A 17165-nucleotide genomic window follows, 5' to 3' on the forward strand; every position below is an offset into this window, starting at 1 on the left:
GAGAAAAGAAGCTTGGTGCCAAGTTTACCCCACAAGGTTCTCCAAAACTGGCTTAGGAACTTGGAGTCCCTATCACTTACAATGGACCTAGGTAGGCCATGTAGTCTCACCACTTCCTTGAAAAAAAGATTTGCAATATAAGTTGCATCATCAATCTTATGGCAAGGAATGAAGTGGGTCATCTTAGAGAACCTATCCACCACTACAAAAATGGAATCCCTACCTTTTTTGGTCCTTGGGAGGCCTAAGATAAAATCCATAGATATGTCAACCCAAGGCTTGGAAGGGATAGGCAAGGGAGTGTAAAGACCATGGGGTTGGACTCTAGACTTGGCTTTCATGCATGCTATGCAACTTTTGCAATGCCTATCTACATGCTTCCTCATGTGAGGCCAATAGAAGTGTTCTTTCAAGACTTCCAAAGTCTTGTTTGGCCCAAAATGCCCCATTAATCCTCCCTCATGTGCCTCTCTAATGAGTGAGGCTCTTAAGGAAACTTGGGGAATGCAAAGTCTCTTACCCTTGAAAAGATATTGATTGAGAAGGTAAAAGTCACTGTAAGCCCCTTGGTGGCACTCACTAAGAATGGAGGAGAAATCAACATCCCTTGGATACAATTCCTTAACATGATCAAAACTAAGAAATTTAGTTTCAAGAATTGAAAGGAGGGAATGCCTTCTTGAAAGTGCATCCGCCGCAATGTTAGCCTTTCCTTGCTTATGTTTGATCACATATGGGAATTGCTCTAAGAACTCTACCCACCTAGCATGTCTCTTGTTTAACTTGCCTTGGCTTTTCAAAAATTTGAGTGACTCATGGTCACTATGTATCACAAACTCCTTTGAAAGAAGATAGTGTTGCCAAGTTTGCAAAGTTCTCACAAGAGTATAAAGCTCTTTGTCATAGGTGGAGTAGTTGATGTGACTCCCCTTGAGTTTCTCACTAAAATAGGCTATGAGGTGCCCTTCTTGGAGAAGTACGACCCCAATGCCTACATTGGATGCATCACACTCAATTTCAAAAGTTTTGGAGAAGTTAGGGAGGGCTAAGAGTGGTGCATTGATCAATTTTTGTTTTAAAGTTTTAAAAGCCTTTTCTTGATCTTTGCCCCACTTATAGACCACACCTTTCTTTACCAATTCATTGAGAGGGGCGGCTATGGTGCTAACGTTTGGCACAAACCTCCTATAAAAACTAGCCAACCCATGGAAAGACCTAAGCTCACTTACATTCTTTGGGGGAGGCCAATCCTTGATGGCCATCACCTTTTCTTGGTCCACATGGACCCCATGTTGATTTATTTTGAAACCTAGGAAGATCACATGATCCATCCCAAACACACATTTCTCCATGTTAGCATACAAAGATGCCTTCCTTAAGGTCTCTAACACACTCCATAAATGATGCAAGTGGTCATCTTGAGACATACTATAAATGAGAATGTCATCAAAGTACACCACAACAAACTTCCCTAAGAACTCTCTAAGAACATGGTGCACGAGTCTCATGAATGTACTAGGTGCATTGGTCAAGCCAAAAGGCATGACTAACCACTCATATAATCCAAACTTAGTCTTGAAAGAGGTTTTCCATTCATCACCTTCTTTGATTCTAATTTGATTGTACCCACTCTTCAAGTCTATTTTGGAAAATATGGTTGCACCATGTAACTCATCAATCAAATCATCTAATCTAGGAATAGGATGCCTATACTTGATGGTTATGTTGTTGATAGCCCTACAATATATGCACATTCTCCACGTTCCATCCTTTTTGGGGACAAGAATCACAGGCATTGCACAAGGACTCATGCTATGTTGTACCCACCCCTTTTCTAACAACTCATTCACTTGTTTCTGAATTTCCTTAGCCTCCTCGGGACTAGTCTTATAGGTTGGCCTATTAGGCAAAGATGAGCCTTGTATGAAATCAATTTGGTGTTCTATACCTCTTAGGGGTGCGAGACCCTTTGGAGGTTCTTGAAAAACATCTTTGAACTCATCTAAGACTAATGACAAGTCTAAGGGACATCTAGAGTGAGGGTTTTGGAAGGGGGGGAAGATTCACTAGGATAAGCTAGGAAGATGGGTTTTTGGGCAAGCATTACCTTCTTCACCCCTTTGAGGGTGATCATGCTCTTCTTGGACTCATTGCCATGCCCTTGCGCCTTCTTTTGCGCCTTCTCTTCTTTTCTTTTCTTTATCATTTGCAATTGGTCCTCATTGACTTCTCTTGGTGAAAGAGGTAGTAATGTGATCTTTTTGCCTTGGACGCTAAAGGTAAATTTGTTGGCATGGCCATCATGAAAAGCTTTCCTATCAAATTGCCATGGCCTTCCTAATAAAATGTGGGTTGCTTCCATGGGCACTAAGTCACATAATACCTCATCTTTGTAGTTTCCAATGGAGAAGTTAATAAGGACTTGTTTGTCCACATTAATCTCACCTTCCTCACTAAGCCAAGAAAGCTTATAGGGCTTGGCATGAGGGATGGTTTTCAAGCCAAGCTTGTCCACAACCCTTGTGCTAGCCACATTAACACAACTTCCACTATCAATTATGAGGGAGCAAGTTTAGTTGTTGATTTGGCACCCTGAGTGAAAAATATTTTCTCTTTGGTTTTCAAATTCTTTAGACACTTGGCCTAGCATGCGCCTAACCACTAACAAACCTCCTTCATTAGGTTTAATTTCATCCTCACTTGAAGATTGGGAAGAAGTGTGGGAGGAAGAACTTTTAGGGGAAGGGGGAGAAGAATGTTCTCTTTCAACCTCTCCTTTAAGGTTCAATATCATGTTCCTCTTTATTGGGCAATTTGAAGCAATGTGACCATAGCCCAAACACTTAAAACATTTGATGGAACTAGTTCTTGAACTTTGAGAAGAGTTTGCACTTTCATGGGAGGTTCTAGACGAATTAGTCCTAGGTGGGTGGTCTTTGGAATGTGGTTTCTCATCCTTTCTTTCCTTTCCTTTCCAAGTTCTAGAGTAGTATTCATTTTATGAAGTATTCCTCTTGGCCTCTTGTTTCTTTTTCAATTGACTTTCAACTTTTAAGGCCAAGTGTAAAATTTTGTCAAGAGTGGAATACTCATACAACTCAACTACATCTTGAACTTCTCTTCAAGACCACTCACAAATCTAGCTACCTTTTCTTCTTCACTTTCAAATTGGAGTCCTACTTTGAGAAGCATGGACTCCATCATTTTAAAATATTCATTCACACACATAGACCCTTGTTGAAGCCTTTGAAGCTTCAAAAGAGTCTCCCTCCTATAGTAGGAAGGAACAAATTTAGCGCGCATCAAAGTTTTAATGTCCATCCAAGAGGCCGCGGGTGGCTCTTGGTTAATATTGTCCATACACAATTGATGCCACCATCTCATGGCATAATCTTCAAATTCTAAAACTACTAAATCTACTTGTTCTTGATCACTAACTAAATGAATATTGAAGATTTGGTCCACTTTTTGCTCCCACTCTATGTAGAGGTTTGGATCATTCTCTCCCTTGAACTTAGGAATCTTGATTGGTGGGGGTTGTCTTTGTGGGATTGGATTGCGCCTTCCACCACCATCATAGTCGTGCCTTCTTCTTCTTCCACCATGGCTAGAGTCCTCGGAAGAGGACCTCCTCCTTCTCCTCTCATCTTCCCTAAGCTCAAGTCTTTGGATGTGCTCTTGTAGGAAGATCTCACTTTGCCTCCTATCCGCCCTCAATTGGTCAAAAGTTTCTCTTTTACTCACTTCTATCTCACGTAAGATGTTGGCAAGGGTCATTTGTTCACTTTCTTGGGCCATAGGAGTCACCATGGGAGGGGAATAAGGTGAGGCCGACTCCTCCTCTTCCTCTACCTCCAAGATTGGATCCATATTCATGTTCCTACATCAAAACTCACCAAAAACCGAGACAAAGAAGAGGTTAGCTAACAAACAATTCCAAACCCAAGACCAAGTGTGGTCTTCTCAAGCACCTAAGTGTTTTTGATCACACTCCCAAAGCACACAAGCAAGGCTAGCACTCAAAAACCTTCCAAACAAGTGAAAACACCTTTAAAGAGATGAAAACCTTTTCAAAGCTCAAACAAGTGGCTCGGCCACAACACTCAAGGAAGATAAGGAAAAGAAAACTACTAAGACAAAACAAAGATTACCTAAAGACAAGCAAGCAAAGCTAAAAAAAAAACAAGAAAATTTAATTTCTAAGGAAACTTGTTTTTAAAGACAAAACTTGAACCATACTAAAACAATGAAAAGCACTTTTAAGGACTCTATGGAAAGCATTTGAACAAGTCAAGATTATACCTCAAATTATGCATACACCATGAAAGATCATAACCAAGTCAAAGCATGGAACTAATTTGCCAATATCACCCAAAATCCAAGTATAAATTTTGGTTGCATAACACCTAGTAAAAATGGCCAAATGGATTCACCAAGCATTGTAAAAGCTCTCGGCCAAACTGTTTTTGGTCTTGAAAACACTTTTTCTTTTCAAAACTAGGTACTTAAAATGATGAGAAGGATGTTTTAGGGTGTCTTGAACACTTAGTTCCTTTAAATTAGGTCAAAATCAATTTCAAGGAGCATACAACAACACAAGGCATAGATCTCATGCAATAGTTCAAAAACTTAGAAACAAGAACAAGAAAACTCAAAGAAGCATATGACAAGAGACTCAAGCAAAAGTTAGACACATTTAAAGACTCAACATGACATACACAAAGACACAAACATGTAGCTATCATGCATTTAAACTCATGGATTTGAGGCTCAAAGACTAAGTATCAAAAGACATGTTATCCAACCACATTTAGGAGTAAAAGAGTCACAAAACATGAAGGATTATCTTGTTTTCTTTTAGAGTTATGAATATGGTGAAGTTGTTTAAGAAAGCTTTTTGAAAATCCGCACTGGACATTAAGATAGTAAGTTATCTAGATGTGAAGGTTCATTTCTCAAGCTCATGAAAGGAAGAAGAGAGTTGGATTCAAGCTTAAACTCACACGGCATTAACAACACTTAAAGAACCAAAATGAAAGAAGAAACATTAAAAATGGAAAGCATAGAAGAAGAAGCATGGAAGAAGCACGCCACTCATAGGGGGGATCTAAGCCAACCAAGCCCTAAAGATGAGTGATGGTGTCGCCACTTGCAAGCAAGATAAGGCAAAGGTGAGTTCACTTCTAGGAAGGAGAGCTCACGAAAATTTAATGGTTGAAACACAATAGTTTAGAAACAAAATGATCAACCCTTTTACAAGACAAGGAGCACCCTTTAAATAGGAGTTCATAGGGGTCCTTTAGCAAATACAAAAACATGAAAAAGGATTAACTAGCAAACCCTAAACCTAATGTGAGAGTGAGTCTTGGCCAAGTGAAGGGAGATGATTGGTGGAGGCATTCCCATGAGGATTCTAGGCCAAAAGAGGAAGGAGACCAAGTGACCTTCTAAGGCATAAACCACAAAGGCAAAAGGAGACAAGGTACATGTCTACTTTTGCTTTTGCTTTATGCTTTTTGCTTTCCTCTCTCTTCCACTTCATCCAAGTGCTCTAATCACCAAGTGCCACCTAGCCATCCTCTACTTTCTCTTAATTACCTACAAAACAAGACAAACAAGAATTAGCATGTTGGTTTAAGTTAATCTAATCTTGGTCAAAGGTCAACTTTGGATCAAAGTCAACAAGTCAACCAAAATAAGTTAACTAGAAACCAACTTAGGAAATTCAAACTAAAGTAATGCAAAACAAAGATAAAGGTGATGGAATAAAAGACTCCCCTCTAGACATGCTTCTAGTGATCCTTCTTGAGGGAGCTTCTAAGGAGGTGGTCACGCCTTCATCAGAAAAGGGCATCCTCGGCCCTTTCACCCAGGGGAAAGGACAAGTAAAATTCCTCATTGTAGGCATCAATTACTTTACCAAGTGGATAGAAGCTAAACCATTGACCACTATCACAACGCAACAGGTCCAACAGTTCGTCTGGAAAGATATCATATGTCGTTATGGCATGCCGCACACTATCATAAACACATCACCAACTCCATAGAGCATCCACAGACCAATGGCCAAGTTAAAGTTGCCAACAAAGTCATACTAGTCGAATTGCGAAAACATTTAGATGACGCTAAAGGCCGATGGCCGGAAGACTTGTTGGAAGTATTATGGGCCTACAAATGCACCCCTAGTCCGCTATAAACGAATCCCCCTTCAGCTTAGTATACGGCGCGAAAGCAATGATACCGATTGAAATTGGTGAACCCTCCCTACGCTGCCAAGTTACGATCCAGACCAGAACCAACAGAATATGCGTACCCAACTCGACCTATTGTCTGAATTAAGAGACAAAGCATAAATCTGTAATATGGTGGTTAAACAAAGGGTGGCCAGGAGATACAATGCACACCTATGCCCACGTTCATTTGTAAAGGGGGACCTAGTTTTGAGAATGGCCAGCAGCGCAAGAAAGAAGAATGACAAATTCTCCGCCATTTGGGATGGACCATATCGGATATGTGATGATGCAGGCGGAGGCGCTTATAAGCTTGAACAACTATCAGGAGAAGAGATACCGAACACATGGAATGTATCTCATCTAAAGTTCTATTTTAGTTAGACTGATTACTGTACCGAACACTTGTAACCCTGGGTGTAGTCTTTTTCCTCACCTGGCATTTTTCCCTAAGAAGGGTTTTGGCCAAAGAGTTTTTAACGAGGCACCCCAAAATTCATGAATAAAATAAAGGGTTCTTTACCATATACTCCATTATATCTACTTTAATTACTTAAGTTCCTTACCACTTACCACAAGTAAGCGGTTTGGGTCGAACATTGTTTATCTGGTTTAATTACTTAAGTTCCCCACCACTTACCACAAGTAAGTGGCCTGGGTCGAACATTGTTTATCTGGTTTAATTATTTAAGTTCCCCACCACTTACCACAAGTAAGCGACCTGGGTCAAACATTGTTTATCTAGTTTAATTACTTAAGTTTCCCACCACTTACCTTAAGTAAGCGGCCTGGGTCGAACATTATTTATCTGGTTTAATTATTTAAGTTCCCCACCACTTACCACAAGTAAGCGACCTGGGTCAAACATTGTTTATCTGGTTTAATTACTTAAGTTCCCTACCACTTACCACAAGTAAGCAGCCTGGGTCGAATATTCTTTATCTGGTTTAATTACTTAAGTTCTCCACCACTTACCACAAGTAAGCGCTTTGGGTCGAACATAGTTTATTTGGTATCATTACTTAAGTTCCCCACCACTTAGCACAAGTAAGCGGTCTGTGTAACATCCCGTCAGGATATTACTGATTTATAAATAAATAAAATAAATAAATTAAAACCGTGCGCATTTAATAATACCTCATTTTCCCAAAACGCGGGAAAATTTAAAAACTTCATTAAACCATCGAATAAAGTCTATGAATACCAACACCATAACGTTATAAAATTACCCATCAGGGTTTACAACTGTTTTCAAAGGCAATAAAGAAAACATAAGCAATTCCCCAAGTATAACCCTCTCCACGGCTAAGCGTCACCTGAGCCACCTGCATCAACAGAATCTGCTCCCGTGTACCGCGTACACGATCATCGCCACACACACGCAGATAGGGTGAGCTTAACAATTAAATCACATATCTAAAGTTACAGAAATATAATCATATAAACACAAGCGACCATACATAACATAAATATCTCACATTGCCCTATTCTTTAATTCCTACCATCTGACCCCCAATCAGATTTTTCGTGCTCTACAACGTCTAAGGATTTCTTCAAGGTGACTTGCTGCCACACCTATCGGCCACAACCGATAGAGCACGTGCGGGAAAACATGCTACGGATCATACACTGCAACGCTAGGTAGAGTTCCCATATACGAACAAAGCCCGTATCGTCCCAAGACTACCAAACTCGTCAGCCAACAACTGAGGAGGGCAATCTATCTGGACCCATCCGTACTAGCCACAACCAGCACACTCACACTGACAACACTCGCCAACCCGAGCCACAACTCAAGGGTTCCTCGTGTTCATCCGCCATCCCGAGCCACAACTCAAGAGATGCTATTCCGAGCCACAACTCGAGGAATATCACGTGCTTAACCCCTATCCCGAGCCACAACTCAAGGGATACGTTCCGAGCCACAACTCAAGGAACACCAGCAATCTCACCCTTAAAGCATCACTAGACGCACTGTAGATCACAATTTCATAATCAGAACTCAAAGCTGCAGCAGTATAAATCGCCTGGCGGGGGACACCTACCGCTAGGTGCTGCCAGCTTCCAAACCGCCTGGCGGGGGACACGTGCCGCCAGGCGCCAAGCGCCCCATAAATCACAAATTCTGCAACTACCGCCTGGCGGAATCGTTTCCATCGCCAGGCGGACGTTGTTCCAGAGACCACGAATTTTGTCGCCATCGCCTGGCGGGACCCCCCTGCCGCCAGGCGCCTCCTGCACTAGAACCCCATTGTTGCCTCTCTACCGCCTGGCGGACCTAACTCTGTCGCCAGGCGCCGTATCAGTACTTATGCAGTACTGGTTTTGGTCAATTACTCTTCGCATCTTGCCCTCACACCCATCCTCAATCCATTATACTCCTAGCTCAGTGCATGGTACTGTTCACTTAGGTGAAACTTTACCACTCTCCCTCTCTACTACAACTCTCCATAAAATAATTACAAGCCAAGGAACTCACCCATGGATGGGTGTCATTCTTATTTTCCCCAATTCCATACTGACACGCATGTTATTAAGGCTCTAACAGTACTAGAATATCCCATGACCTAACATACTTCCCAAGCTTCCTATTACCATTATCTTGACCAATTTATACACTTCCCAAGTTCGCTTATATAGTAAGAGGGAAAATATCATTACCGTAGTGAAATCTCTATACTCTATCCCCTCACAGATACACTAGAAATTGATTTACCAAGGGACCGAACACCAATTATCCTAAAACACCCTCCTAGACCAGAATAACCACAAGTATCCACGTCACTGTACTGGCGCCTGGCGGCTAGTCCCGTGCCGCCAGGCGGTGCATCAGACTTCTGGTAAAATTTCCAAAATTCCCACACCTTCGCCATCTCACTCTCCCTTGCTTTTCATTCCAGATTAATCTCCATCATTTCTCGCGCCATCTCCCTTATATATCGTATTCCTCGCAACTTACTCCCACATCTATTAAAATTATTCAAGCATTCCAATCACTGACCACTCTCACGACATCAAACCCCAATTGTTCAACCCTAAACACTTGGTCACTGTTCCATTGAATTTCCATGTCAATTACACTCGAAATCAAAACACTTCTACACCAGATCCACTCATAAGACTCACCCCTTGATTTCCTTCCGAACAATTCACGCCAAACACTCAAGAAAAGCTTAAAACGAGTATTCAACCCGCGCCGCCTGGCGATCATAACCAATCCCGTCAGGCGGTTCATCCCAAAAACACCCAGAATGGCCTAGACTATGAGTCGCCTAGCGGTACAGGGATTCACCGCCAGGCGCTGCACCCAGAACACAGCAAAATGCACACAAATGGATGAGCCGCCTGGCGGCTATGTATAGCCCGCCAAGCGGTTTCTGGAAAATTTCCAAAATTCAACAAAACCTCAGAATAAACACAGTGCATGCATATCTTAAACATTACTTTCACAGAATTCATACCAAACAATAGTATAATCGCGGTAAACTCCCCTAACCTAGTTCTCCTTCGCTTAAGCTTGACAATTTGTAAGATTCCCCCTTGATCACCCACCTTCCTTGCTTCCTCACTATTCAGCAACTCAAAATCACACCAGAACCTCTCACACTCTCTCAGATTTTCGCTCTCTCTTTAGGTATAGTTTCCCAGCTTGTCAAACCTTAGCCCTTAACCTAATTTTCCTTTTTAAAGTGTGCCTAGACTAAGTGATTAATTACCAAAACGAAAATGGCATTGAATAAGACATAATGTGCCATTCAATCCTTCCCTATGGCTGCCCTTCCAGCCTCCTTTGGCTGCCCACTCACTTAGGTTTCCTTCCCATCTTTCCATATTCACGTCAAAACCAAAAATGCCAAAAATATAAAGTTTAATGTAAGTTCTCCTAGGCTTGAACCCATAACCTAAGCAATTGCCACGTCATTATCAACCATGTAACCAAGTCATATTTCATGCTAGGAATCATAATTCAATTATCACAATATACAAGAACATGTTTTCATAAATTTAAATAACAAAACCATAGCATCAAAAGTTAGCATACATAGGACTCGAACCCAAGTCCTCTCGCACAATCAAAGTGCTCTCAACCACATGAGTTAACACTTTTCCACGTCATACCAACCATAATTTAATGTCATAATTATTACCCCTCCCGTATTTATTAATTAATTATTTATTTAATTAATTAAATTCTACGGGTCTTACAGTCTGGGTCGAACATTGTTTATCTACTCTAATTACTTAAGTTTCCCACCACTTACCATAAGTAAGCGACCTGGGTCGAACATTGTTTATCTACTTTAATTACCTAAGCTTCCCTACTACTTACCAAAAGTAACCAGCCTGGGACGAATACTATAACTACCACAACGATTTGCGTACAAGCTCGAATTATTTTCTATAAATGCCAATATTGCTTATCGAATTAAGCAGACTAAAAAGCAAATAACACATACATTGCATCAGATCCACACCACCATCATTCAAATAAATGCGCTCCTACAACATAGACTATCGGTACCAATCAAACAACAAGTATAACAAGAACATTCATCATATTAACAAGAAAGTAAAATAGTGTACGGATTATTACAAACTTAGGCTTAATATCAAATTGAATTGAATGCATAAAAGCAATAGTTCTAAGTTGTTCCTTCATCAACACCCTCCACAACCATGGCTTCATCAGTATTCACATCTTCATCAACTACCATCTTCTCCGCCTCTTCATCAGGGTTGGTTTCGGCTTCACTTATCAGTTGGCCATCAATTACGTCTTTATTTACATCAAATTTGGAATCTGACGCATCAATGTCTTTGTGAAAGAAGGTCGCTTGTTGCAAACCCTTCTGGAAACCATTAATATGCTCCTGAATAATGCAACCCTTAAGATCCTCCAGCTCGGTCTCAAGGCCATCATGTTTTTCCTTCAGCTCATCATAGTCGGCCACCAGATCAGCGATCCTTCCCTTAAATTTCCTCTCAGACTACAAGCACCGGACATTCCAAGTCCCCAGCCTCTAATTCTCCTCCAGCCATTCCCCCACTCCTTCTTCCAGGCCGCCTTCTCCTCGACATGTTTAACCACTTGGCCTTGCAATTCCTCCACCTTTGATCGCTTACCCTTCTTCAACTCTCTATGGAACAGAGTGTCCACTCTGCGTCCCAAAATCAAGGTTTTGTTGTTAAATTCTAGCATAGCTTTAATCATGGCATTCAGCTCCATGTTATCAATTGAGTTAACCAGAGCTTCCGATAGGTTAATATCGATATCACGTCAGACAAGCGTCTCTGGAAACTCTATGAGTCCAGCTTCGGGTTTCTTAGCACCACTAGAGGATCCTAACCCCAACAAGGCGGCCCTCACCCTCTTAACATCATTCCCTCCGCCTTGCTTAGGGGGCACCTCCGCTTTCCTTTTCGATCCCCTGTGCACATTCACTTCAACTAAGGAATCTTGTAGATTGGGAACTTTAGTGCTCCCAGCAACCCTGGCCTTCGCTGCTTTCTCCTTCCTAAGAGCTTGAAAAAGGTTCAAGTTCTTCTTCCCAACCTGTGTCATGTGCCCTACAATGATCACAACAAACGCTGATTAGTTAACTCAAACATAACATAGCACTTAAAAATACACAAAGATACCTTCTATATCAACAATTGGATGAATCGAATTAAAAAACCCTAAATAAGCCCTTAGTGGGCAACCTATCATTAAACATCATCAGTGTCTCCACCACCTCCCTATCCGCCATCAACAATCTCTCCCTCTTCATATCCTTATACTGCCAACGGTTGTTAGTCCAAGTACAGGGGAACTTAGTGTTCCCGTCATCATTGTAAAAGTACGACCGCCCATGCTCCTTCACTACCACCTTAAAGAAATCGTCTTTAAAATGCTTGAATGATTGAGTAAACGCTTCCAACCTGCTTATCCTAGAGATAACCATGTTGTCGGACTCTTGGGCCTCGTATCATAGAAATACAAAAATGATTACGGGGATGGCTGCAGATATAATGATCGATAAAGAATCTGGAAAGCTTGCAAGTACACCCAGTTGTTTGAATGCAACTGGGTAGGGCCAATGTTCAGTAAGCGTAGTACCCTCATTGTAAAATCATCAAAGGGCAGCCTCACGTGCAGTTGTGAAAAGTGGCACATATACATATAGAAAAATCCCTTTGCTACTCCCTCTTGGTCGTGGCAAACGCAGTCGACAACGCTTACCCTCTTCAAAGCCACTATGTCACGGCTTATGTTCTTCTCTAAGATAGGTATGTCAAACTATAAGGTTCTTATTTTTTTTTTTAAATTCCATGAAATATATTTTATCTATACTATAGTAAAGACAAATTTATGTTGAATTTCATACTAATAATTAACCTTTTATCTTATTTATATATGCTTGTTAAGTTAGTGTCATCAATTAAGTTCTACACAGTTATTTTGCTGCTACTATTTGTCTGACATAATATGCTTATACTGTTAAGTTATTTATAATATACAAGCAGAAAAAGGCAAGAAAAAATCAAAATTGGTGCCAGCCAAAGCTACAACTATCAAATCTCAGTCCAGGTTAGTCTGCACACCTGAATCTATAAATCATGCACATGCTCAGTCATGAACATGTGGTAGTACATTTTCTTGGGCCCATCACTAATTGTTGACATGAAAATAAAACCTTGTTCATCACATACAAAACTATTATTATCAATATGTTTAACTATATCAGCTTTGCTAGATTTATCAAATACCTCTTCTGTTTTACTAATGCCAAAGCCAAGCTTTGTGTCATCTTATTTTAGTTTTATCTCAATTGTGAACTCTCCTCCAATTGGAGCATATAGATTCGTACTGATTATGATAAGACTAGGTGCTTAACAAACTATAAAAGCTTCTAGTCGAGAAAAATAAGAAGAAAATGAAAAGAGACATTAAATTTTACACAAACTAAAGAAGAGAAAACTTCTACAAATTAATTTATGCATAACCTCATTTTAATTCAAGTGGAAACTAATTTTGGTTTTTCTTTTTCTTCTAGAAACTCTCAATTTAGTAGAAAACCCTCAATGAAGAAGGCAACCTAATAAATGCTCAAGCAATAAAGCATTTCATTTGAGGAAATAGATATTTCTAACATGGAATTGGTAAACAATGAAACATGATCAGTTTTTTTAAATACTAAATCAAACTAAGCTTCAGTTTTGCTACAATTGATATATCTCCAAAAAAATGTATACATGTGGTGGTTTGGTTCAGCATAAGGGTGAATGGGAAGAGAAAGAATCAGTTGTTCGCGAACTTTATGAACTTGAGGAAAATGATATGCACTTGATGCAAGTGAAGATATACAAGAGATGGATATCCAACTGAATAATGCAACCTGCCATGTCCTATTCAAATATGCCTACTAAATGGCACTGAAAATATATAATGTTGATGTGCTAACTATATATATTGGAGATGATAGAGCAGATGAAGATGCCTTTAAGGTAATAGGAATAGAACAAATGAATATGAAAATTTTGTTATAGCTTTTCTTCATTATATTAAGTTGTACTTTTGTTAGGACTACACTTCCTTGATTAATTCTACATGAAAAAATGACTTGTGGCATAATATATACTCATGTATAAACTTGTGGCATAGAACAAATTCTTATTGTTTTAGTTTTTTTCTTGAAACAGAAGGTAGTTGTGAGAGACATTAAATTTGTCATTATGTATTGGATTATTTATGCTTTATTTATATAATCTGAAAATTAATTTTTGGATTTTTAAAAAATTTTAAAAATATTTCAAATAATTTTGGCCGTTTTTAATTGTGAAAATATGATATATTTTGTGATAGATTTTAACCGTCAAAATATGATGCATTTTGTGGCGATTTTTAACTGTAAAAATATGATGCATTTTGTAGTGGTTTTTAACCGTAAAAATATGATGCATTTTGTAGCGATTTTTAACCGTTAAAATATGATAAAATATAAATAAATTAAACTACATTTATAAAGGTTTTTAACCGCTATTATTTGTTTTTTCTTTTCTGACAACAATACCAGCGGTTAAAATATTTTTGTCACAAACTGTTTTTGACATGTGTAATTCTGACAACGGTTTTACAATTTGTCAGAAATGTCATTTGTGGCAGTTTTTAACCGCTAGAATTTGTAATTTTAACCTTCACAAATATCTATTTTTTGTAGTGAAGTAATAATAATAACAATAAATACAATAATAATACAAAATAAAACAATAATAAAAAAGAATAATACTAATATTAAAATAAAGTAAAACAATAATAATAATAATAATAAAATAAAATAAAAATTATAACAAAATAATAATAAAATAAAATAAAATAAAACAACAATAATAAAATAATAATAATTATACTAATAATAAAATAAAGCAATAATAATAAAGAAATAATAATAAAATAAAATAAAACAATAACATAATAATAAAATAAAATAAACCAATAAGAATAAAATAATAATAAAATAAAATAAAACAATAACAATAAAATAAAATAAAATAAAAAAATAACAATAATAATAATAATAAAAGTAAAAAAATAATAATAATACTCATAAATTAATAATTGCACTATAATAGCCAGATAACTGGCATGAACCGGTACATAGTATCAACCGTTAAGGCAGAACACTCGGATTAAACCGCTAACTTAGAAAATCCGCTAAATCGCTAACTAGTAAGAACTCATCGAGCTTAGAGGGACGACTACACGCCAAAACAACACTTACATTGGTGGCCATACTCTCTAAACTACACAACCCTTCATTAAGTAGTAATGTCGCCTACCCTAAGATAAAACAATTAAGCCCTTAGGATTAGATGTTGAATCTGAGGCTTGGCTTAATCAAGCCCACATGAGCCTTGTAACATCCCAGCCAGATATTATGGATTTAAAATAAAATAAAATTAAACATCATTTATTATGATTCCATTTCCCAAAAACGCGGGAAACTTTAAACTTTATTTCATCAAAAGAATAACTTAAATCCATAATAATAAAATTTCCATTATAATACCAAAGATTGGTAATATAAAAGTTATAATTTATTCAAAAACATAATAAACGCTAATAAAAACTTCTCCCAGTCTAGTCTAGCCCCTGCTCCAGCTCTATGCCTCACTAGATCCACCTGCAACATCATCTTCTTCCGTGTACCACGTACACGATCATCGCCAAACACAAACAGATAGGGTGAGCTAACAGTTAAACACATATATATAAAATACATATACATACAAACACACCAAAGGAATTTCATCCTTTGATTCCATATCACATGGCCACCACCATGTCATCCATGGTCTACATCATTCGACGAATATCTCAAGATATCTTGCTGCCACAACTTGTAGAGCACGTGTAGAAACCTATTACAGACCATACTCTGTAACGCCATGTGGAGTTCTCAATACGAATATAATTTGTATCATCCCAAGACTACCAAACTCTTCAGCTTAATGCTAAGGAGGGCAATCTATTTGGACCCATCCGTACAAGCTACAACTCGCACACTCACATCGGCAACACTCGCCAACCCGAGCCAAAACTCAAGAGTTCCTCGTGTTCATCCGCAATCCCAAGCCATAACTCAAGAGATGCCATTTCGAGCCACCACTCAAGCAATGCCACGTGCTTAACCCCTATCTCAAGCCACAACTTAAGGGATATGTTTTGAGCCACAACTCAAGGAACATCAGCAAGTCAACCTTCGAGATATCACCAAAGCCTTGTAGACCACGCACATCCAAAGCAATAAAAACATATTTCTTGCCTCTACAACATCGCCTGGCGCTACTCCTAAGCCGCCAGGCGAAACACGCTTCCAAACTGCCTAGCAGGGGACACGTGCCGCCAAGCGCCAAGCACCTTTGGTGCCACTACCTGCAAGTGTCGCCAAGTGAGATGTAACGCCCCAAAAATTTTGGTAACCTCAAATTAATAAGACGTCGCATACATAAATATTGAGAGAGTACTGAGTTTGGAATATGGAGGTTTATAGTACACCAAACATATCTATAACAAATAAAAATAGGCCCACATGGCCTAAAACAAAATACAGTGGTTCAAAAGTAGCACAATGTCTTGTCCAGAACAAGAGAATCTTAAACTACTAAAACTCCATCAGCTATAGGCTCCATAGTGAGCCCGATACCCATCCATGACCATCAAGCTGCAACATCCCTATCATCATTAAAAATTGATGATCATCACAAAGGAGAAAGACCAAACACAAACATACAAGCAAGCAGAAGGGTAAGCTAGCGAAAGAGATTCTTATATCATAACACTCAACATGCAATTTCAAAATCAAGCATAAATAACAAACATCCACACACGAGATACCAAACCATTTAACACTCCTAGACTTGACTATCCGGATACGAAAAATTAGGCACCACCACGAGATCGTGGAATTAACTCCTAGTAGTGAGGCACCACCACGAGGCCTTCGTGGAATTACGTCCTTACATGAGGCACCATCACGAGGCCTTCGTGGAATTACGTCCTGGCCTTGAGGCACCACCACGATACCCTCGTGGAATTACGTCCTTACATTGAGGCACCATCGTGAACTCTCACTAGGAGGGTCCATGGAATTACGTCCATTAGATGAGGCACCACCTTGAGTTCCCACTATGAGAGTCATGGGATTACGTCCTACCCATACCTTGTCCGTGTTTCACCAACCAATCATAGAGTTCCCATGCTAGACTACAAATAGAAGGCATGTCGAGGTCTCACTAAAGCTAGCCCAACTCGCTCAGGCGAGACTACTCTTGCTCAGGCGAGTAACCTTCGCTTAGGCGAGCCCTCGAATCAGAGAGAGGGGTGAGCTGCTGCTGTTCTCGCTCAAGTGAGAGTTTCTCACATAAGCGAGAGCTTTTGTTTTGAGCGACCAA

The 17165-nt window shown here is 39.3% G+C and overlaps 1 pseudogene; it reads right to left on the bottom strand.

Annotated features, from left to right (window-relative positions):
* Window positions 1-1397: 1397 nt before the first annotated feature.
* On the bottom strand, window positions 1398-8431 carry LOC114184564 (annotated as a pseudogene).
* Window positions 8432-17165: the final 8734 nt, after the last annotated feature.

Source organism: Vigna unguiculata, chromosome 5 (genome assembly GCF_004118075.2).
Source record: "Vigna unguiculata cultivar IT97K-499-35 chromosome 5, ASM411807v1, whole genome shotgun sequence".
Classification (NCBI taxonomy): domain Eukaryota; kingdom Viridiplantae; phylum Streptophyta; class Magnoliopsida; order Fabales; family Fabaceae; genus Vigna; species Vigna unguiculata.